This window comes from Thalia democratica, chromosome 7, assembly GCF_965202585.1.
Source record: "Thalia democratica chromosome 7, ktThaDemo2.hap1.1, whole genome shotgun sequence".
In the NCBI taxonomy this organism is placed as follows: domain Eukaryota; kingdom Metazoa; phylum Chordata; class Thaliacea; order Salpida; family Salpidae; genus Thalia; species Thalia democratica.
Genome location: NC_139171.1, coordinates 65188343 through 65211964, shown reverse-complemented (window position 1 = coordinate 65211964; position 23622 = coordinate 65188343).

Sequence of the window (23622 nt, the reverse complement as noted above, 5' to 3'; positions counted from 1 at the left end):
AATTTCTTTTACTTTAAGGTACATACATAAATTTAGTAAGTATTTTTAAAGTACCAAAAAATAAACACTTCTTTTAATAATTTAAATCAATTAATAAATGAAAAATTAATGACATTTTTCTATATTTATGATGAAAACAAGTTAAAAAAAGTATAATTTTTTTAAATATTATTTTGTTAACAGAGAGTATTGATAGTATCATTAGCATTTTTTATGTTTATTCTTTCAAGATTTTTGTAATTTTACTAAAGCAATTTACCAATACAAAATCCTTTAGAAAAAATTCCTTCTAAACATTTTTTTATATATGAATTCGACAGAAAAATTTTAAGAATTAGAAAACGGATTTAGCAGTTTTAAAATAAGAACTATAAATTTTTAAAGTTGAATATATCAAACTAAAAATAAAAAAAATTTGAGTTTGTACCGTTATAGAATGAAATAGATGTTAAAACAACAACAAATGAATCAATTTAAACAGTATGCAGTATGCACTAAATTGTAAATGTTTATGTGTTATAGTAATTAAGTATAATTTTTTAAATGTAGGTATACTTACATTTTACAACTAAAACAATAACTGTATTTCAAATTATAAGTGTAAATTGTATAACCAATTAATTAGTTTTTTTTTTCAATTTTAATAGTCTACTTTTTGTAATAACATTAGGTTGCTAGTTTTCTTTAAGCAGTAACTATAAATGTTGTTATTGAGTTATACATTTGAAGTTAATTTGTTTCTTTTTTGTAACAAACAAAGTTTTACAGTTATTTTGAAAAGATATTGTAAATTTTTGTTTGTTTTTGAATGTTTATTTATTAATGAAAGTAAGTCATATGACTTATGTGCTTTAAATTGCTTTAAAACTACTTATATTTACTTAAAGAAAGTAAAAGTTTCATAACTGTATTTAAAACAGCTTTAAAATTATAACTTTATGACTATAATTATAAAAAAGTATTACTTGAATAGAAAATTAGTTTTGTAATAATCATAATTTTTAATAGGTCATAGCTGTAAAAATATGTTAATATAAAGCAGTTTGTAAAGGCTATATTAGAAGGTAGTAGAAGTTCTTATATTTAAAAATAATACTTATGTCATTATTTAAAATTCAAGCAAGTGTAGACTAGTTTTTAAAACACTTTTTTTCTTTTTGTTTGAGCTGTAGAAATCTAAAATATTGTTAAATCATTGATGTTTAGTTTTTAAATGAAGTAGTTTAGTTAAAATGTTAACTGAACTTTAAGTGTTAGATTGAATTTGGTAGTTGTGCATATATACGTTATATAAAAAATAATTTAGTTAAAAACTAAATAAGTTATTCAAATTTTCGTTAAATTAAAAAAAAATTAATGCTAAAATTATATTCTTGAACGTCAGAGTTTAGAAAAAAAAAATGGTAAAAAGTTGTTTGTATACTAAAATGTTATTCCTTTCGAAATTTAAACTAAACGACACAGTGACTGAAGAAAATTAATTTATACAAAGAAACTAAACAACGCTTTGAAGTCTAAACTTTCTTTACTTGATTGTTTTTATATACTTCTAACACTAAAAGTTGTTAGTTGTTTTAAAAAATCTACTTCAAATTTTTTTATAGAAAAAATGTTCTTTTATAGTTATTTAGTTTCTTTTTCTAAGTTATGTATATAAAATGTATATCAAAATTCGAAAGAAAAAAAAAAGACATAGAGTATTAAAACTAGAATATTAGTATTAATTGTGCAAACAATCGAATATTAACTGTAAATTAAATTAGGTAAGTTATACTACTAAGTACTATTTAAGATATTTTAATAAAACTCATACTTTTAAATAAGTACTCATATAAAGCTATAATATTTGTAAAAGTGTTTCTAATTTTAAAAATTTAATTTGTAAAAGATTTGCATCATAAGACCAAGTGTATTCAGTTTATGTAGTCAGAAATTCTTTATAAAAACAATTGATTTACGAAATTATTTTTCTTTGACAATAAGTTTTATCATGGCTCGCAAATATTTTAGCATAGTATTTGTGTTAACACTAAACAAATAGCAATAAAATGGTAAAATTATGAGAGCTAAATAAAAAAGTATTCTAAATACTTACTTTAACAGTTTAAGGACTGTTTGGTTTAGGCTTAACTTTGTTAAAATGACATTTTTTTGTTTTAAGCCTAAATAGCACTAAACATTTATATCATATACTATTTCAAAATTTTTAGCTTCATTTTAATTGTTTTAGTTCTAATTTTAGTTTAACTTTCATTAGAATTTAACGAAAAAGGTTCGAATAAGCTAGTTTGTATTTAAAGCTTGACAAACACCTTACATATATTAATAACACCACTTAACACTAAAACTATTATATTGGTTTATATTGTTTTTAGGTTTATTATAGAAGCGGATATTAAACACGTAATTAACCTACGTCATAGTATGTGTTAGATAAGAAGCTACATGTATCAGTTTGTAAATAAACAATCAAGTTTCTGTTTGGTATAACAAAAAAGTTTATTTTGAACTAGATTGTAAGATTAGTAGTGCGTAAGCGACAAATTAGTCTGTATACAGAAAAATTAAAGTTTGTTTTTAACAAAAAATTATTTCAGTTACTTGCAAATTACTTTAAGAGTTTTGCACATGTTTATAACTTTTCTATTGCTAACTTTATTGAATTAAATATTAGTAGTTTTTTATTACTACTTATGTCCTGTTTAGAAAATACAGTTGTTAAGTTTTCGATTAAGTAGTTTATCCCACTTATCAAAATTAATATTTATTATCTTGCAGATGTTAAATATTGTTCTATTGTTGTTATTTTTGAAGGATTTGTTGTAAAATATGTAAGTTTTTATCTTTTTTGAAACAATTTTCACTTATTTATTATGTTATAAGTGTTTTTAGAGTGGTATACGTACTTAAACATGTGATTAAAAACATTTTATAGTACTTTTTAGTTGTTATTGAAACTTAAGCTTAATTTTTGCTAGTTTATTTAACAGTTTATTTGTAATTAATGTGAAAATCAATAAAAAGTTAAATGCAAATAACAATTACATGTTGTTAGTAATGGATATGGCAATATTTGCAGTTATTAATTTTTATTACAATTTTTGTTCAACTTATAACAAACAAGAAGGTGGTGAAGAAAAACTTTTGCAAAACTTAAATAATATTAAGTTGGTATCAGGAAAACCTGACTGAACACTTGGGGTTATAAAAAAATTTCTAGTTAACGAACTAAATCTACAAAAAAAAGTCGGTGCCATAAAAATGAAACTGAAAGTTTTACTGTTTAGCATCGTTTGTTTTAAAGTGAATGTTTAGTGATTTAAGGTTATAGATTAAGGGTGAACAAAATACGCTGATACTTGTTTATCTTAAAAATACTATTTAAAATGAAAATAATAGTGTTTTGACAGTGTGACCACTGGCTTTGAAAACTTATCCTAGGTTTCATGAAAGGTTTCCAAACTTAACATGTCTTAATAAAAATGATATGTAACATGTTTAAAAATATTATTTTAATAACATTATCACGAACGATGACTTTTTAAAGCAGCTATAACTACTTGCTTGATTTTTAATAAATATTGAAGAATTTTCAAAAATTTTCAGTAGACTTTATTTTAGCTTATCTACAAAGCATCATTTAACTAGTTATATATTAATGAAAAACTGAAATAAAAGCATTAACACATTTTTTTTCAAACGTTTTAATAAGTAAATTTACATAAAATTTGTTTAAGTATTAAGTTTTGACAATTAAAAACATTACTTTAGTAAGTTTTAACTTTATTGAAAAATTAAACGTTTTTAACTACAGATTAGAAGAGTATTTAAAAAATTTAAGCTTTAAAATTTGTATAGTGAGAATAGAATTATCTTATATACCCAGATACTTTTTTTGAAAAAATTAACATAATGTGTAAAATTAAATTAAGCAGTTACGTTTATTGTATTTATGTACATCCTATAGTGACGTAACAAACAAATATTAAAGTTAACTAATTATATATATATATAACAATGAAATTAATACCTAAACAAGGTGCTCAAAGTTATTGCAGTAAATCAGTAAAAAAAAAATTTTTGTTAACATTTTGTAAAAACGTATTTTTTTATAAAAATAATTATTTTTTAAGTTTGGTTTCTGTTTTTTATTGAAACATTTTTAATAACAAACTCATAAAAAAAAACAGTTGTAAATTAATTATAAATTAACATAAAATATTACTTAAAGTTTCTAAAAAAAAATTGCTTGAGTAATAATAGAGTTTCTTATAAATAAAAAGAAGTTTATATTTTGTCATCATTTTAATTTAGTTACTTCATAACATATTTAGAATTAGACACTGCTGTGACTCAAAGTTATTAGATTAAACCAGTAAAATTACTTTTTGTTAACATTTAGTATCATATACTTTACAAGTATATCTAAGTTTTGTTAAATATTTTTAATAAAAAAATACAAAAATAACTTAAAGAATGAATAAACAACTTTTTTTTAATGATAACGACTTATACAGACGTTTTAAGCTAATTAAGTAACAAAAAGTTTTATGTTAGGGTTAATAAATAAAGTAATATGCACTACTTTTTATTTATTTTTACAAAAGATAAACTAAAGCGTTTAAGTTTCAATTAGTAGACTCTCATGGATATTATTTAATTTTGATAAACATGATTTGAATGATATAGAAGTATGAATTATTGAAAATGTTTAACAAATATAGAAACTAAGCTTAAAAATACTTGCTTTTATAAAAAAGTACTAATCTATTTAATATTAACAAAAACTACTTTTTACTGGTCTAATGTGATACCTTTAAATCACTATTGTGTCTAATTCTTTTGATGTTATAAGATTGTTATAAGTTTTTCAATGAAAATTACTGAAGTAAAGCTCTCATCAACAAAGGCATGGTATTCTGACGTCTTTTACAAACGCAAGCATTCAAGTAAAATTTATATTCAGATTCAGTTTTTAAAAATTCAATTGCAATGCATTGCAAGTTTGTCGAAAAACAAGTTTGCAAGTAAGCAACACAATAATGCAACTTTGCATTGAGGTAATGTTTAACTTTTCAACTAAAGAAGCTGTCAAGTAAAAGATAACTTTTTTTGCACCCACAAACACTAGCTTACACAATAAATATAAATTGAATGAAGAAGTTTAGGGCGGTGTGGGTGGGATAGATCAAGACAGTCAGGATCAAAAGCGCCGAAGGCACCAACACCAAATCCCAAACGATGATCAGAACTCAGTCCACATTATTAGACTATATAATGTTATAATGATAACAATAAAGCGATCTTGTTAAAATAATGACAAACAATTTGCCCTTTCTATTTCTTAGAAATGTTTTTTGCGCTCAAGCAAATTCTTCAAAGGAACTTACAAGAGCACCTTGATTCAACAGTTGTTTTATCTTAATATATATATATACAAATGATATACTTTAACGTTTGTTTATTACGTCGCTAAAGTATGCTCAAAAAACGATGAATGTTTTACTTAATTTATTTTGAAATAGTTTGTTTCGTTTTAATTAAAAAGAAACTAAAAGTATAATACAATGCAATCTTGGCTGTATAAATATTTGAGCTTTTATTTTGAATGAATATGCTTTTAATCAGTAAATAAAATATTTTGTTTTTAAATTAAGTTAAAACTTTTAAAGTGATGATTTTTAACTGTTTAAGTACAATATTAGGAATTTAAATTTTATGTCAATTTACTTAATAAAACGTCGAAAAAACCAGTCTGTGTTATTTCTTTATTTTAATGTCAGAAGAATATGTCTGTGATCTAGATACTTTTCAAATAAAATTAAGACTGCTGTAAAGTGAATAAAAACCTCAATCTTAATTCAGATCTAGCAAGTATTTATAGTTGTGTTAGTAAGTCATCGTTTACTTTATTAATACTTTCTTTGTAAGTTTAATTTTACTTCAACTGAAACGTTGAAGTCGTTTTTAATAAAAGTGTGAACAAATCAAAGGATGTTTTTTAGTTTGTTTAAGTACTAGCAATTTTTGTTTTAATATCTTAATGAAATTATTATAGTAATAAACTAACGTAAAATACTTAATAAAAATAAAACTTATTAGTTAAGTTCTTAGTTTCTCAAGTACACGAACCAAACCAATTAAACAATCTAAAAAAACATGTATATATGTTTTAAATGTTTCAAACTAATTTAAACAAAAAGTAAAACAGTAAAAGTAGACGTCGTCTTTAAAATATTTCATGCAACTTTATTAATTAAAATAGATTTAGTTTCTATCAATCTTAATGTGTAACTTTAAAAAATAAATGTGTTATGTCATAGTTGTCATTATTATTATTTTACCTATTGAGAATTTTTTTTTTAAAAGTTACGCTTGAAGATTTTAGTCTATATTATATAGATGCCAATAAAGTGACTGAATTACAGTGATTGCAAAGAATTAATTGTCATTTGTTTTCTAAGAAGCTTTTTTAATGCTCAAAATTCTCTAAAGGAACTTACAAGAATACTTTGTTTAATCAGTAATTTTGATTTATTGTTTTGTAAGTTATGTTTTAAGATTTTAGTCTGTGTTATATACATACCATGATTATAAAGAATTACAAAGATTATTAAGAATAATCTTTGTCTTCTTTTTCTAAGAAGCTTTTTTAGTGCTCATGTAAATTATTTTAATAAACTTACAATAGCATATTGACTAACCAGTAATTATTTATCATAATATGTATATACAAACAAGTAAGATTAAAATTTGTTTGTTATGTCATTAAAGTATGTTCATAAACACAATGAATTTATTAAATTTATTTATTTTTATTTGGTATGTTTCGATGTGATTAAAAAAGAAACTAAATATAATTAAAAGCAACTTTCGTTGTATTAATATTCTCCCAAACAGTGGTAGAAGTATCTGGATATTCAATAAAATAAAAACTTATTAAAGAGGTGTTTTTTAATTGTTTTATTGTAGTGTTTAGACAACTTTTACGTCAAGTTAATTAATAAAACATTTAAAAAAGTTTAAATTGTGTTTTAAATTTGTATGCGAATTTCACATAAACATAGCTGGTTATTCTTTGTATATAATCTATATTACCTGCTGGTAACTGTAGAAAATTTCTCTATCTTTAGTAAGATCTAGCAAGTATCAATAGGTACGTAAGTCATCGTGTTATTAAAATGTTTATTCTAAGCTTTGTTAATTCTTTTTTAACAAAAATAAGCATAAACTAAAACTATTTTTTAGCTTTGTACAAATACTAGCAATTTTTTTAAGTTTAAGAAGAACGTTTAAGTTATAAATTAACTTAAACCTTAAATTAAGATGAAATTCGTTTAACAGAAATTTTAGTTTGTTAACTAATCAATCTAAAAAAGTCTGCATCAAAAATTGTTTAACTTAAACAAAATTTAAAAAAAAACCAAACCTTTATTAAAAAACTTCTATAAATAATGACAAATTTAATTTTTATCAATTTAAACCAGAAATAGAATAAATTGTATCACGTAAATAAGTATAATATTTTACCTATTGACACATTTAGCTTTTGTAAGTCATATTTTAAGACTATACGGCAAATTTATGTTACAATATTCAGTAACTAATTTTACGAAAGCTATCTAATTTTTTAATGCTTATTTAAATCAAAAATTATACTAGCTGTAATGACTTTTTAAAAGATACGTTGTTTTTAAAATTTTACTGAGTTGACAAAAAGTATTTTGTCTAAATAACTTGCCAGATCTAAATTTGATTTACCTACGTTTGTTCTTATTATTTTAGCTTTTTAGTGATAATTAACTTTACTGAACATATCTTTATACAAGTAATTTCCCAGCTAAAACTATATAAAGTGTTTATCCATAGCCACTTGTTAGTTTACTTGCTTGTGATCGTTGGGTAAGCGAGAAAAAAGGTAAAGCAATAAATTCAATAGAACTTTTGATTTAGTTATATATTGGCTCCTTAAAAGTTAAACTCTCAAGCAATTTATTGTTAAGATTTCAATGTCAATATATATACTTACTCCTTATACCTATTCGGGCGAAATAAAACAACAATTCAGTGTGCTCACAGTTTTATATAGATTAACAGATTTGATACGAATAAAATAAATACACAAAAATTGGTGATGTAGCTTCCCAGCGGCTTCAAGTTGGGATAGGAGCGCTTCATCCACACATCAGGTACTTTCCCTATTATGAGACTTTTCAACCAGGGCTTCCAACTCGCTGTTCATGACGACCAAACTTCTGATCGTCTTCCTCAGGTTTATTAGCTTCACTCGGATTACTCTCAGCAAGCTGTTAATTATTTAATTAGTAGAATAAGTAAATGAGATCATCTAAAAAAGCAACAAATGTTGTTGTACAAATTAGTTTTACAAATATAGTTGTACAAAATTCAATTAAAAGTTACCTAAAAAATTTATTAATCCTCAAATCAAAGGTTATCAAAAACATTACAATTTTCAATAGAATAATTAAAGATCACGAAATTTTAATTAAAACAGCTATTTTACAAACATTTTATACATAAATCAACAGACTGGTAATAAATATTAAACAAATAAGAGTTTTATACATAATTATCCACTAATTTTAACTAGTAAATAAACAACAAATTTTAAATAACTTAACTAGTTAAACAATGTTTTACAAATAACTCAACAACCTAATTGAATCTTTACTTTTCTTGCACAAGAACGATGTTCATGCTTTCCTCGTACATGACTGGGTATTTTTGCAACTTCCAAATCGAAGATCTTGGGGAGTTTGCTGAGAATGTCTTCACGATGTGAAATAAACTCGATCAGCCAAAAAACAACTACTATGAAAAATAAAATGTAATAAGTACTTGTCTATGGGTTTTTTATGCCTCAGGGTCAATCAAGTTTCAAGGTAACGAAAATATTTATATTATTTACACGAAAATCGCTTTATTTTGTAAAACATGTAACTATCAAGGCTGGATAAACTTCAGAAACATTTGCAAAATCAAAACAGTGAGTGCAAATCTGATAAGTTCATTAAAAACTACTACAAAAATAATTCTCAAAACTAACCAGTTTAAAGTTCTAGAAAGTTCATTATCATGGTTTGCCAGAAAAGTGAGGCAATCATGATATCAGATAATTTTATAACATTAAGTTTTGATGCTACTGAGAGTACTGTTGCAATATGTAAGATACAATAAATATTCTATCACTTTAAAGTAATTCAAACTAAGTTTGGACCTCTTCTATTGAACACTTTACAGACATCAAACAATCAAGTCTCTTCAGATTTGGTTAAATAAGTTCAAAAGATCGCTCAAATAAAGAACAAAAATAAACATCATCGGTTATATATAAAACAAAAGATATCTTTTTTTTTAAATAGAGTTGGGTTGTACAGAGACGAAGGTCTAGCTGTAACATATAACTCTTCTGGCTATAAAATTAAGAAGCTAAAAAAACAAACTCATGCCTTCTTCAAATCTATGGGGTTACGAGTCACTGTGGAATCGCCACTAGTGATAACTAACTTCCTTGATGTGAAGCTCAACTTGAATGATATCTCTTTTATACCTTATAAAAAGCAAAACGCAAAAATTATGCTTGTTAACAAACAATCAAACCATCCTAAAAATATCATAAAGCAATTTCGAAGGATAATTAATCGACGCTTAAACAAACGATATAGTGAAGAGGATAAAAGATGGTTATGAAACAACAATGAAAAAATACGGATACAATAAACTTGAACCTGAATACCTCAGCAACAACCTAAAACTTATCAATACATAAAAGAAATGTGATCTGGTACAACCCTTCTTTTAGCAATTCAGTAAAAACTAATATTGGAAAAAAATTATCTAGACAAAATCTTCTGACAATTTTGACGTGGCAGTGGGCTTTTCCACAACTACAATGCAAAAAACCTTACATGTTGAAAAAAATTTAGAACAAGTTTTATAAAACATGAGCTCAGTAAAATTACTAGACAGCCTTTGAACAAATGTTGAAAAATAAACAAATTTTAAGTGTTACAAAGTTTTTGCTATCTGATTATTATGGAAAATAATAAAAGTGATTTTAGTAAGCTGGATGTATGATTTGATGTTAGTTTAAAATAATAGCCTTAATAAAAAATAATAATACATTACAAATTTCAGTATTTACCCTTTTATAGAGTCAATTTGCAGTAAATACTTTAAATGAGTGATTTCTTTACTGAAGTGCCTACTGTAAGCAAACACAACAAAATAGTATTTGAAGGATACCTTCTTACATATGATAGGACCAATCATTCAAAGAAAAAACTATAGGTGTACTAAAAGTCACTGCAAGGTAGTTTATAGTTATAATAATTTATATGTTTTTCAGTTTTCAAAACTTAAATTTTTAAAACAAAAGATGTAGCACATACTTTAATGTAGAAAAATAATCTTTTACTGTAGCTGAACATACAATAAAAAGTGTTTATTCACAATTGTAGGTCGTTTTTTTTTTGTAGTAAAGCAGTTAATCTCATTAAAAAGGTTGTGATGTCTGACACTATAAAAGCTTGTAAATGTAAATACTAATACAAAGAAGAGCATCTGGAGAAAAAAAAAACTATCTGCATACCTGTTAACGAAGTTAAAAAGAAAATTATCTAAATTTTTGAACAGCTTTTAGAAAAACAAGTTATGCGTACTTATTTTTGTTAATGAAAATCTGCAGAAAGAAACAACATACCCCTTGTAAGAAGGAGAATGTAGGGCAGAAAATGTAATTTACCAGGCAACAATAAAAACAGACAATTCATCAAAAATATACATTGGACTAAGTGTCAATCAGCTGAAAAAACGTATAGCAACACACAATACAACACTAAATAGCAAACTGAACAACAAAAATATATTATTTCAATTTTTTATTTATGCAATGTGAACAATACTGCCATAAACGAAACATTGGAAATATTACATTTGTTATAATAAGTGTTAAAAATTTGGTTATAGTAAATAAATAGTAAAATTTAATAACCTGGTATTTAATAATGTACATAATAACGTTTCTCCTATTGTCCTTGTTACAAAAGATCAGTTTCTGAACATGGTAACTCGTTCAAAAGATCTTAGATCTGTTGAAGTGTAGACAGAAATTTCAACTTAGGAGCACACTTCGTAAGAATTTTAAGAACAACAAAGTTATCTTGGGAGATAATAATTCTAATCCTGTGTTTTAAGGTCCATGTTTTCTACATAAAAATGCTTAAGAAGAGGACTATGATCATTTTTTCAACTTCATTAAAACAAATTTAAACACAAAGTTATTTCCTGAATTTGATCTGTCTAAACTATCGTTTGTGAAAGATGGAGAACAAGCTCTAATAAACTCAGTATAAAAAATATTTCTGACAGTTTAAAGTTTAGATGCTATCTACATATAAGCAAGAACATAACTTACAATTTAATAAAATCAAACATTAATTTTTACAAAAAGTATAAATAAAAAGACAATTCAATTCTTAAACTCTGTATGAAGATATATTTATACACTGGAATGTATCACAAGAATGAATATGCAGATTATTGCAATTTAAACTTATATCAGAAAAATTCAAGCTGTAATTTTTCTAATACTAACTTTAACAACAAAATCTAAAAAGTTGTTGAAGAAGACAACAAAATATTCAATAAAATAAAAGAGTTGTTAGGAGAAACCACCCCAAGTTATTACATAAAAAAAAACCTTGAGCAGATATGAAGTCTACAACAATGTATTGAATTGAATGCGAAATTGCAAATAAGATAAATTATAAAAATAAAAGTTGTGAAATTTGAAGATATAATGTAAATGAAACTGGTTTAAAGAACAATTCCTTTATTACTTTTTGACACAAGATGGTTAGAATCACAGCAGGTTGTTGATATTACAATTTGGGCTAATGTAATAAAAATAGTACAATACTGGTAAAAACTGCCTGGTTATAAACAGCCACCAGGAAAATAACTTTAAAACTATAAGTAATGCCATAAACAATGACGTGATAATAGTTGTAAAATTGAATTTTTTTAGCTTTGTTGGCACAATTTTCCTTCCAATAATATTAAAGTAGTAAATTTCCAAGACAAACATTTTAAAGTTTACTAATTGCTATTTCAAAGTGGACCAAAATAAAACCTACTATGGATCATGTCAGTGGACTATGTTACCAGAATGAACAGTGTCGCATCTCATAATATTTCATTAATTTCTTCTTATTTCAAACTTAAACTCCCAAATAAAAAACCACTCATCAATATTTCAGCAGAAAGCGCAAATGCTAAAATCAAGACTATCACAGGATCATGCACTTTAAAACCTTTGGAAGTGGTTAAAAAGATTAAGACGCTTGTAGACATTCAGTTTATAGATATTGAAAAGTCCTGAAAAATCTTCAATTCTTGTGATTACTTGTGGATGCATCAACTTTTAATTTCAGTAAAGTTAGTGAAAAGTGTTGTAAAGTTGTTAGCAATGTTGAAAATGCCACTGATGGAGCTGTGGATGCATCAACTTTTGTAATCCTGTAAGTGCTATGGTGATGGGCACAGTCACATTACATAACCTTAAAAACAAAACTTGCATTTGTGAATAAAAACTTAGGTGTTATTAGATGTATGTATCGAACATTTTTTATAGATTTTGAACTTTATCTTTTTTAGAAGGTAGAACATCAGCAATGCCAGAAAAATTCAAAAAGAAGGTGTTTAAGTATTCCTTCAACTCCTAGGTATGAGCTTGAAGATCTTTTCAAAAATAAAATATTTCTTTAATTTCTCCACAAACTGGTGTAACCCCTAAAATATCTTTTAACTCAGAAGGGATGAGCTTCCAAATTCTTTTCCTTCAAGTATAAGACAATTTAAGTCATTATATATGGTTTGACTACGTCTTAAGCAGAATTTTAAATAATTTTTTGGAGCACCAGATGATAGCTGTAGTATGTTACAACATTAAAAAAAAATGTTAATGACAATAAAGAAATAAAAAATGTTGAAATTTACCAACAGTATCATAAATACTTCAAGTCAAAAAGAAATTTTGCAGGCATAAGGAGTTTTTCAAGTATAAAATATATGGTTAAAATAAATTTTATCAACTAGAATCATGTTGATTAATTCAAACTATGCTTGAATTGAAAATCATTAAAAGCCAAAATTAAGTTCAAAATGACAGCAACATGTCATAAATAAAAAAAGTCAGGAGTATTAGATTTGAAAACTGTCCAAATTATAAAAAATTCAAGTAAAAAATGTGGTAGTAAACAATATTTTACCTAATTGTCTGACAAACACTTTCAAATACTGAAAGTGAAGCAGAAGGTAAATATACAACTGTTTTTATAAGTGATGAAGGTTATTGAATAGATGAAAATATATTATTTCAAACAATTGGAAAAAATAAACAAAAGTGGATAAATACTGTTAAAAATAACAGGTCCAAAAGCTAAATATTTAAAAAATTATAACCTAGGACAAATTTACCCAATATTTAAAACTCATAAATTAAACTCAGAACAAGTTAAAACTAAAAACATAAGAGAAACACCAAAAAGAATGATTAGGGTTTTAGGCAACACTTTCTTATCTAGAATTACCACCATGCTCCAAAGCCCTATAAAAAATGTTGCAATAAACTACTGTAAAACTGATATATTTTGGATGTCAACCACGTCATTGATTAAACAGCAAAAGGCAGATTTTTTGTAAAAAACTATATAAAACCGACAGCAAAATATTGTGTATTTGTAAATGGAAAGTCACACCATCCAGGCTCCCTTCGCAAACCAATTGTATTTGGAGAGTCAATAAGACTAAGGAGATTGTGCAAACATGACTTACAATTACTATCAGCAAAAATATTAATACCCATGTGGTAAGTGGATTTTGATACCTTCAACCTATGGCAGACATACTTATTTAATTTTAGAGAGTAATTGATGTAGTTTTAACCTCTGAACTTGAATGCTACCAAAAAAATAATTCTCAATAAACAAACTGGTGTTTTTATAAGGTTCTTCTGGAAAGATCTGATTATAGATAAGTTTATTACTAAACATAATATGTATTATCATACAAACAAAACTAAAAAAACCCGTTTGGTAGATAGAAATATGGTCGAAGAAATCTGTGATCAAAGTAAAAAGCTGGTAATGTGGACTTTGTGCAAATATACATTGTAAACAAATGTAAAAGTGAATTGCCTTATTTTGTATTATATTTTAAGGATAGTCTATATGACCTGTTTTGCTTGTTACAAATTCAAATTATAAATGTCTAATCCATGTTGATAAGACTTTTGATAGGTAAGAGTTTATATTACTACATTAACTTATAAAAATTAAAAACATTGCTTGGTAACATAGTACCAATACAAATAACTTTTCTCTACACTTTTAAAGATAAAAACTAATTAGTAAGAAGCCATAGAGTTAATGTATAATTTTATTATGAACTGTTTTTGTATAGACAACCCCTTAATAAGAATAGTATTATTTGACGCCCAGAATTCTCCAGAAAGTTTCTTCAAAAACACAGAGTTTTGTCAAAAGGAGCTCTGTGTCCAAAATGCAGCAAACCATGCGAGTAATTACTTGTTTTACAAACTATTCAATATATTTTTTATTAAATATAAATATCATTAAACTTACAAATACTTTTAAATTCAGTTATGACATAAAAAGAGGAATGTACAGATGTAACAAAGGGAGTAGAGAAAAAACCAAAAAAAAAAACCGTTTGGTTGACAGAAATGTGGTTGAACAAATCTGTAATCTAAGTAAAAAGGCTGGTAATGATGACTTTGTTCAAAAGAAACATTTTAAACAAATGTAAATAAGAATTGTAATCTGTCGTATTATATATTAAAGATAGTTTTTATGGCCTATAGAAGCTTATTACAAACCCAAAATATAAATGTCTTATCCAAGTTGATATGACTTTTGATAGGTCATAGTTTTATATTACTACATAAAGTTATACAAATATAAAGCTGTATCAAACAATTTCAAAAGACCTTGCTTCTTTTATAGGACTAATTTTTTTTCAAGCATCCTGAAAATTGATGTTTTTATTTATTTTTTTGAAACCATAGATAAAACCTTGCAAGAAATAGCAGATGAAACTTTTTATTTAAAAGATTGGCAATCTACAAATTAATTTTTGTCAGTGATCAAGAATATTCTATAACTAAAGCGATTAATTCTGTGTTTCCAACTTTTAACAGAATCTTTTGTAGCAAACAAAAAATGGTAATTCAAAAGCAAATATTGATAATGAAATTCTTAAAAATAAAAATTTTTGATGGAAGAGTGTAGCTCTTTTACAAAATATAATGAAATAAAATAATATATTAAATTCTAAACAATTCTCATCCTGCACTTTAAAAAGAAAAAGGTATATTAACAAAAGTTTGGACTTAATTTTCAGATATGTTTTACAGCCATATATTTGTTTAAACCTGAACAAGCCTGTTTTAAACAATGTAGCAGAAAACACCAATTTTTGAATAAGTCAGCTGTAAAGGAACCTGCAAGTCCTAAAATTATAGTCCAAAAATTAAGATAGTTACTGCTTTTTCAATTTAAAGATATCAAAAAATATATTGTTAACCCAAAGGTAATCTCTAAACTACCGGATTAAGAAATTAGTAGCTATAACCTAGATAAAAACAGCTTAAGAAAATTTAAAAAAGATTTCTTTTCCAATAATAATATAAATTATAATAATTATAGTATTTTAGGTGTAAGAAGTAGAAAGGTGTATTCTAGTAAAACTATAAATATCATAATTAAATAATAATTTTAGATAATGAACGTTTCCAACATTGTAATACAGGTATAGACTGCCATTGTTTTAATTTTTTAAACTAAAATTGAAACTAAAACCCGGGGCTATAAGACCTTACTCCGAAAATAAATCATTACATAAACAAAAAAATAATTTAAAATCCAACACTCCACCACACACAAAATCAAATGAATTTTCTAAAAAGTTCAGCACAGCAAAGTATCATAGAGGACGGCAACTCAAAGAATTCTTTACTGAGTATTTGGCAGCGGTAAAAGTTTATTAACAACTTTTCCTTAATCTTTTAATGATAAACATTTTTAAGTAAAAAGGTAAGAATTTAATGAAAAAAGAGAAAAATGAGATAGGGAGACATTGGAAGCCAATAATTGTTAAACATTTTAAATTGGGCACTACTATTGACTGCGGTCTTTTCAGCCTCAAAAATGAAAAATACCCAGAAGAAGGAATTTTTAATCCGGAAGAGGGAATTGTTGCTGAGAAGAGGGAATTGTTGATCCGGAAGAGGGAACAAGCTTTGTTGAGATTCATCAAAAATGTATTAAAATTGATGACAACAAACTAGATTTTATTTCAAACAAAACAAACAAACTTCTGATGAAAACCTGATTTCACTTTAAAGTATTAATGAGAGATTTTGTAAAACAAAACATAAATCAAACCTTTGACCAATTATTTTCATTTTGCACTGACTAGGAAGCAAGTATTGTAAGTTCTTTAAATGAGACTTCTAATAACATAGATATGTATTTTTGCCATTTACAAGTACCAAAAAGTATCTCTCATAAAACTAATTCTAAAAAAAAACTTAAACTAATGGTAAAAAATCATCTTACTGCAGGACCATAAATAAACTTCATGATAATTTACATTTACTTTCAAACTTTCCAGAACAAATAAATAGTAATGAATCAATTAAATTCTATACATTTTAAAAATTTCCTAAAATTAAGATCAATGTTGTAATCCTTTAATTAAAAATTTTACATGTAATACTCCATGTACTTGTATTCCTTAAACAAATAATTGTGCTGAAAGTGTAAATAGGAAAATTAAGCAGCTCCTTAATGATCAATTGCTTAGACCTTTAAAATTAATTGAAGAAATTGAAAACTTAACTAAATTACAACTTCTTAATATTAAAGAAATGATTAAAATTAATCATTGTTTTCGCAATTTTGAACTAAGGAATGTTGATAACGAATATTTAAGAACTTTGTTTACTCTTTATATGATCTGCTTTATCTGAAGACACATCTTAAATAAATGTAAAAGTGAATTGCTGCTTTTGTATTATATATTAAGGACAGTCAATATGACCTATTTTTGCTTGTTACAAATTCAAATTATGTATGTTTTATACAAGTTGATAAGATTTTGATAGGTCAGAGTTTTAAATTACTACATTAACTTATACAAATATAAAGCTGTATCGCAGATTTCAAAAGACCTTGCTTCTTTTATAGGACTAATTTTTTTTCAAGCATCCTGAAATTTGATGTTTTTATTGATTTTTTTAAAACCATAGATAAAACCTTGCACAAAATAGCAGATGAAACTATTTATTTAAAAGATTAGCTGTAACAAAAGCAATTAATACTGTGTTTTCAAATTCTACCAGGATCCTTTTTAGCAGACATATATATGGTAATTCAAAAGCAAATATTGATAATGAAATTCTTAAAAATCAAAATTTTTGATTGAAGAGTGCAACTCTTTTACAAAATATAATGGAATTGAAAAAAATATATTAAAATATACACAATTCTCTAGTATTTGTTGTACTTGTATGCTTGAAAAATTACAATTTCAAAACCCTATAAAAGAGACTACCTAAACAAGCAATACAGTAAGACTGTTTTTTAGTCTTGCAAAAATAAAGTATCAATTGCATTTATAGACAAACTTATGGTGATGCCATGGGGAGTTTTAAGGGTCTTCTAATCGGTTACTGATGAGGGTCAGATCATGTCTCTAGCGTTGGCTCAACTTATGAAATCAAGAGGGACTGATAACTTAATACTTGTAAATAAACTTGATAAATAAACAGTGGAAGAAAACGTTGAAAAAGAAATTTCAAGCTTTGACAAAACTAAAAAGTCAAAATTTGAAAATCTAAGGGCCATTGATATTATAAAAAATGGCCAGTTTCTAAAGATCACGTAAAAAAGTTTTTCAATTTTAAATTAATTGTGTAATATTGTAAAAATTAGTGTAATATTGTTTTTGATATTTTAAAAAATAATCATATCAAAATAGAAAAATCCAGAAAAACAAATACCTTTTTCTTGGGCCTTGGCTCATTGCCAACATTTTAGTTTTAATAAAATACATAAATTCACAATGATTAAATTGTAAGCTTTTTTCATAAAAGAGTTGTATATTTGTACAGCAAAACTGACCTTAAAACCTACATAGTGTGTATTTGTTCATACGAAAAAATAAATAATGCTTTATAAATTGCTCATATCTTTATAAGAGGAACATTTGAAGAGAATAAAATTTAAATCTTGCATTGCAACAACCGTATTAAGTTTTTCTAAACACAAATTTCTAAACACAAATTTATGTTTATCAAACTAGTGTTGTATTCATTCAAACAGAAAACAGGTTTGATAAGTTTCTTTGTGAGTGATGAAGAATTTTAGAAAAATCTCCTTGAAAATTAAAGGAAGAAGTAACTTTAATACGGTGAAAAAATGTTTAAATAAAATATTTTATTTATAAAATTTAGTTGAACTTGATGCACTACCACTCAAATTATTCAAAGTTAAAGCCAAAGAAAGTATTTAAAAATATTTTGAACTGTAAATAATCTAAATATTTCCGACTAATAAATTTTGTTTAGATCAAGAATAATATTTACTTTATGTAATTCACCTAGAAAGGTTAAATATATTTACTTGGTAATTTAGTAAGCACAACCCGTATTGTGGGATGGCTTTTGAAAATAAACATGTCAAAATAAAAGAATCTAGAAAAACAATTACCATTTTTTGTTGCAAGTAACATTTAGTGGTAATACAAAACACATTTTTACAATGAGTAAAAGATTTCTTTTTCCTAACATGGTTTTAATAGGTGTACAGAAAAACTGACCTTAAAACCTACTAAGAGTGTATTTATTACTAGGAATGGAAACATTACATAAAAATGAAGAGTCTAACTCAAAACATTTAAATAAGAATAAAAGAAGAATTTCTGGTAAAATCAATAGACAATAGTCAAAGACAAGTTGTTGAAGATAGCATAGCTAGAGATGAACAACTTGTATGTGGCAACTCCATTGCTTGGCTGTTAAAACATAATATTAGTTAAAAAATAATTTCAAGTCAAGTATACTTGTTTAAGTATATAAACATTTTTTAGTATACTGTATGTTCAATAAGTCAAGTCTTGTACAAAAAGGAAAAACTACAACGGGTTTGATTTAATAGAAGCAACAAAAATGTTCAAGCGTTGCTTCATTCATGTAAGAGAATCACTCATATAGCAGTCAATTAGAAATTTTAGTTATTACATCATACTGGTTGTAGAAATAGCATGTTTGCATACACAAAAGGGTATAATGTGATAACTATTAAATTTTGTGGGAGTAGGTATAAAAGATATAAATGTGAGTTTACAAAATGAAAGCTTACACAATTGAAATATTTAGCTTTCAAATAAAATAAGTACAATTTTAATTAAAACCAGTACAAAGGCAATCTTTGTTTTTAAAACAATTTAGAACCAGAAAACTATTTGTTATCCAAATGGGAACTCATTCATCGTATAAAAACATTGCAGACTTCACACAAAAATAGATATTTATCCTTAACAGGATAGTTATAATGTATACTTTGTTAAAGGTAAAAAAGTAGATTGTTTTGAGCAATCCTTTGAGTCTTAATAAGTTGAGCACTGCAAAGTTCATCTTTGGAAGTCAAGTGATAAAGCATGATCACTTTTGATGAATGTTTTATGGTAAGAGATAAAATGTAAATTTGTAAAATATGTAAGCTATTATTTTGGAAACATGAAAAGTAAGTCTTAAACAAGCTTAAAGAATATTGTATATTAAAACATGATTTTAAGCCATAGTACTGCTGATTTTCTAAATGTCATTAATAAAGCTTTTTTTAAGTAATGAATAACCACAGAGTATAAAACTGTTATAAAATAATTACCTATGTACCTGAGAAACATCAAAAAAATTAGGATGTCAAGTAATAAAGAGAAATCATTTGGTATTAGATCCTAATATCAAAAAATGTATGCTTAATTTTTATAAGGCAAAAGAGATAAAAAGAAAGTATGAAGCTCTTAAAAAATTGAACATATACCTGAGAAACATTTGAATTTATAAAAGTGAATAATTAGAATTTATATTCTATTGTAAAAATTACTAGTCATTGAAAGTAGATTCTAATGATGAAAGTTTGGTTTCAGTTATGGAAAATTTTGAAACAACAGAAGAAGATTTTTTTAAACAACACAAACACACATCTGATGAAAACCTGCTTTCAACAATCAAGTTTGACTGAACAAGGATCCAGTTGAAATGGGATCAACAAAGTTTTTACCACAACATGATTCATTCAAAAAATTATAATATATTAAAAATTTCAGTGTTTTCTCTTTTATTTAAAAAAGTATTCATTGGAGCCAAATAAAATAATTGTTAGATAGCTTCGCATTTGAATTTGACTAAAGAGTTAAAGATAATAAATTGATTGTTAGGATAATTTATTTAAATTTGATCAAAGAAGACAAAAAGAACGGTGATTAATTGCCAGAACATTTTGTTTAAATTTGATTATGGAGAATAATACTAATGATCCAACTATGTTTAATATCATTAGAATGATTCAGACAAAAAGTGAGAGTCGTCGACTGTCAGCGGATCAGCTTTTTTATGGTGGTAAGATTTCCAGTGTTAGTTTCTTTACCGGATTTAACGCAGAAGAAGTCGCGATCTAGAATTAGAAGAGGCGTGGAAGGTTGAAGATAACATTAATAAATTGACGTATTTTTTCTCAAAGTTTAAAAGCGACAAAAGAATTATAGAGTAAACACTCTACTGAAGTACCTTGTGTAGGCAAACACAACAAAATAGTATTCGAAGGGCAACCTCTTACATATAATAAGACCAATCATTCAGGGGAAAATAAAACTATAGGTGTACTAAAAGTAAATTGGAAACATGAAAAGTAAGTCTTAAACAAGCTTAAAGAATATTGTATATTAAAACATGATTTTAAGCCATAGTACTGCTGATTTTCTAAATGTCATTAATAAAGCTTTTTTTAAGTAATGAATAACCACAGAGTATAAAACTGTTATAAAATAATTACCTATGTACCTGAGAAACATCAAAAAAATTAGGATGTCAAGTAATAAAGAGAAATCATTTGGTATTAGATCCTAATATCAAAAAATGTATGCTTAATTTTTATAAGGCAAAAGAGATAAAAAGAAAGTATGAAGCTCTTAAAAAATTGAACATATACCTGAGAAACATTTGAATTTATAAAAGTGAATAATTAGAATTTATATTCTATTGTAAAAATTACTAGTCATTGAAAGTAGATTCTAATGATGAAAGTTTGGTTTCAGTTATGGAAAATTTTGAAACAACAAAAGAAGATTTTTTTAAACAACACAAACACACATCTGATGAAAACCTGCTTTCAACAATCAAGTTTGACTGAACAAGGATCCAATTGAAATGGGATCAACAAAGTTTTTACCACAACATGATTCATTCAAAAAATTATAATATATTAAAAATTTCAGTGTTTTCTCTTTTATTTAAAAAAGTATTCATTGGAGCCAAATAAAATAATTGTTAGATAGCTTCGCATTTGAATTTGACTAAAGAGTTAAAGATAATAAATTGATTGTTAGAATAATTTATTTAAATTTGATCAAAGAAGACAAAAAGAACGGTGATTAATTGCCAGAACATTTTGTTTAAATTTGATTATGGAGAATAATACTAATGATCCAACTATGTTTAATATCATTAGAATGATTCAGACAAAAAGTGAGAGTCGTCGACTGTCAGCGGATCAGCTTTTTTATGGTGGTAAGATTTCCAGTGTTAGTTTCTTTACCGGATTTAACGCAGAAGAAGTCGCGATCTAGAATTAGAAGAGGCGTGGAAGGTTGAAGATAACATTAATAAATTGACGTATTTTTTCTCAAAGTTTAAAAGCGACAAAAGAATTATAGAGTAAACACTCTACTGAAGTACCTTGTGTAGGCAAACACAACAAAATAGTATTTGAAGGGCACCTTCTTACATATAATAGGACCAATGCTTCAGGGAATAAAAAACTATAGGTGTACTAAAAGTCACTGCAAGTTAGTTTATAGTTATAATAATTTATACGATTTTCAGTTTTCAAAACTTAAAAATTTTTGTTAGATTTGGTATTACATAGAAGCATTTAATCAACCTGCATGCAAAAGTTATGTTCCAAGCAAAAATATCACCTTGCAAAAGTAAACCATTTAAAACACTTATAAGGACCCATCACTGGGTATTTGGCGGTATGGAGTTGTAGCAGTAAACGTTTTATACATTGTTTGGGAATGGAGGGAAGGACAGATAGGGAGACGTTGGAGCCAGTAATTATTAAATATATTGAGCACTACTATTATATCAGACAGCTGTGGCCAATAACAATATAGAAAATTTACTTAGTAGCAATGACGTTTCTATAGTTAGCTGAATATTTGCAACCTTAAATTCATATTTATATCCTAGGGCACCAAACCTTAAATTGAGGTTGTATAGTTTTAATACTCTATTAGTTCAAATAATATTTAAATATAAGCTTTGTGTAATAATATTAACAATCTAATTGTCTTCAATAGAAAAATAAAAAGAAATAGCTTAATTTCTAGAATAAGCGTAATTTAAATAAATTTTTCATTTTAAAGTTAATTATGCGGTAGGTTTTGTACACCCTCTTAACATTTGGGTTTATACCCAGAAGGTTGAAAGGATGTGGGGAGATTTAAAATATTTAATAAAAAAGAGGTTTTTTTTTAATTTAGAGTCTCATGTGTACTGCTACAGCTTTAAATACAATGTGAAAAAGTTTCTCTGGAAACAATAAATTTAATAAGTAAAATGCATCTAAACTAAAGGATAACAAGGTTTTTATTTGCAGTAAAATAAGCTATAAATTGATTGAAAGTCTAAGATTTCTGTTTATAAGTAAACACAAAACTTATATATAGATATTTGGCATTTGAAGAAAGTATAAAAAGAAACAAATTTAGATTGAAATGGGTAACTTAACCCAAATTAAAGTGAAATATATATAAACTGTATTTGGTGTATAAAAGTTAAAAGTTATCAGAAACAGGTTACCCAAAAAAAACACTGATAGATAAAGCAGTATTTTTGTTAGAAATGAAAATTACTCTTGAGATTAAAATTCACATAATTTATTAAGCCAAATGGTTTCACAGAAAGCCTCATGATGATACAAATTTAAAAGATAATGAAGATCACCAACATTTTCACAAAAAAAATATATTGGTTTTTTCACAACTTATTTTGTCAGAAATAAATAGATTCTAGTTGCAGAATTCAATATTCTTGTAGGATAATTAGACTATAGCTCATTTTAGTGTTTATGTTTATACTTGTTTTCTTTTCAGACTTTACATTGTTAATAAATTATTAAACTAAATTGACAAGGAGTTATTCTTCATGTAAAATCTTATCAACAATCTGAGAAAAGTAAAATGGTTATAGTAAAGTGCAGCTGAGAGTGCTAAGGTAGTTGCTTCTACTAA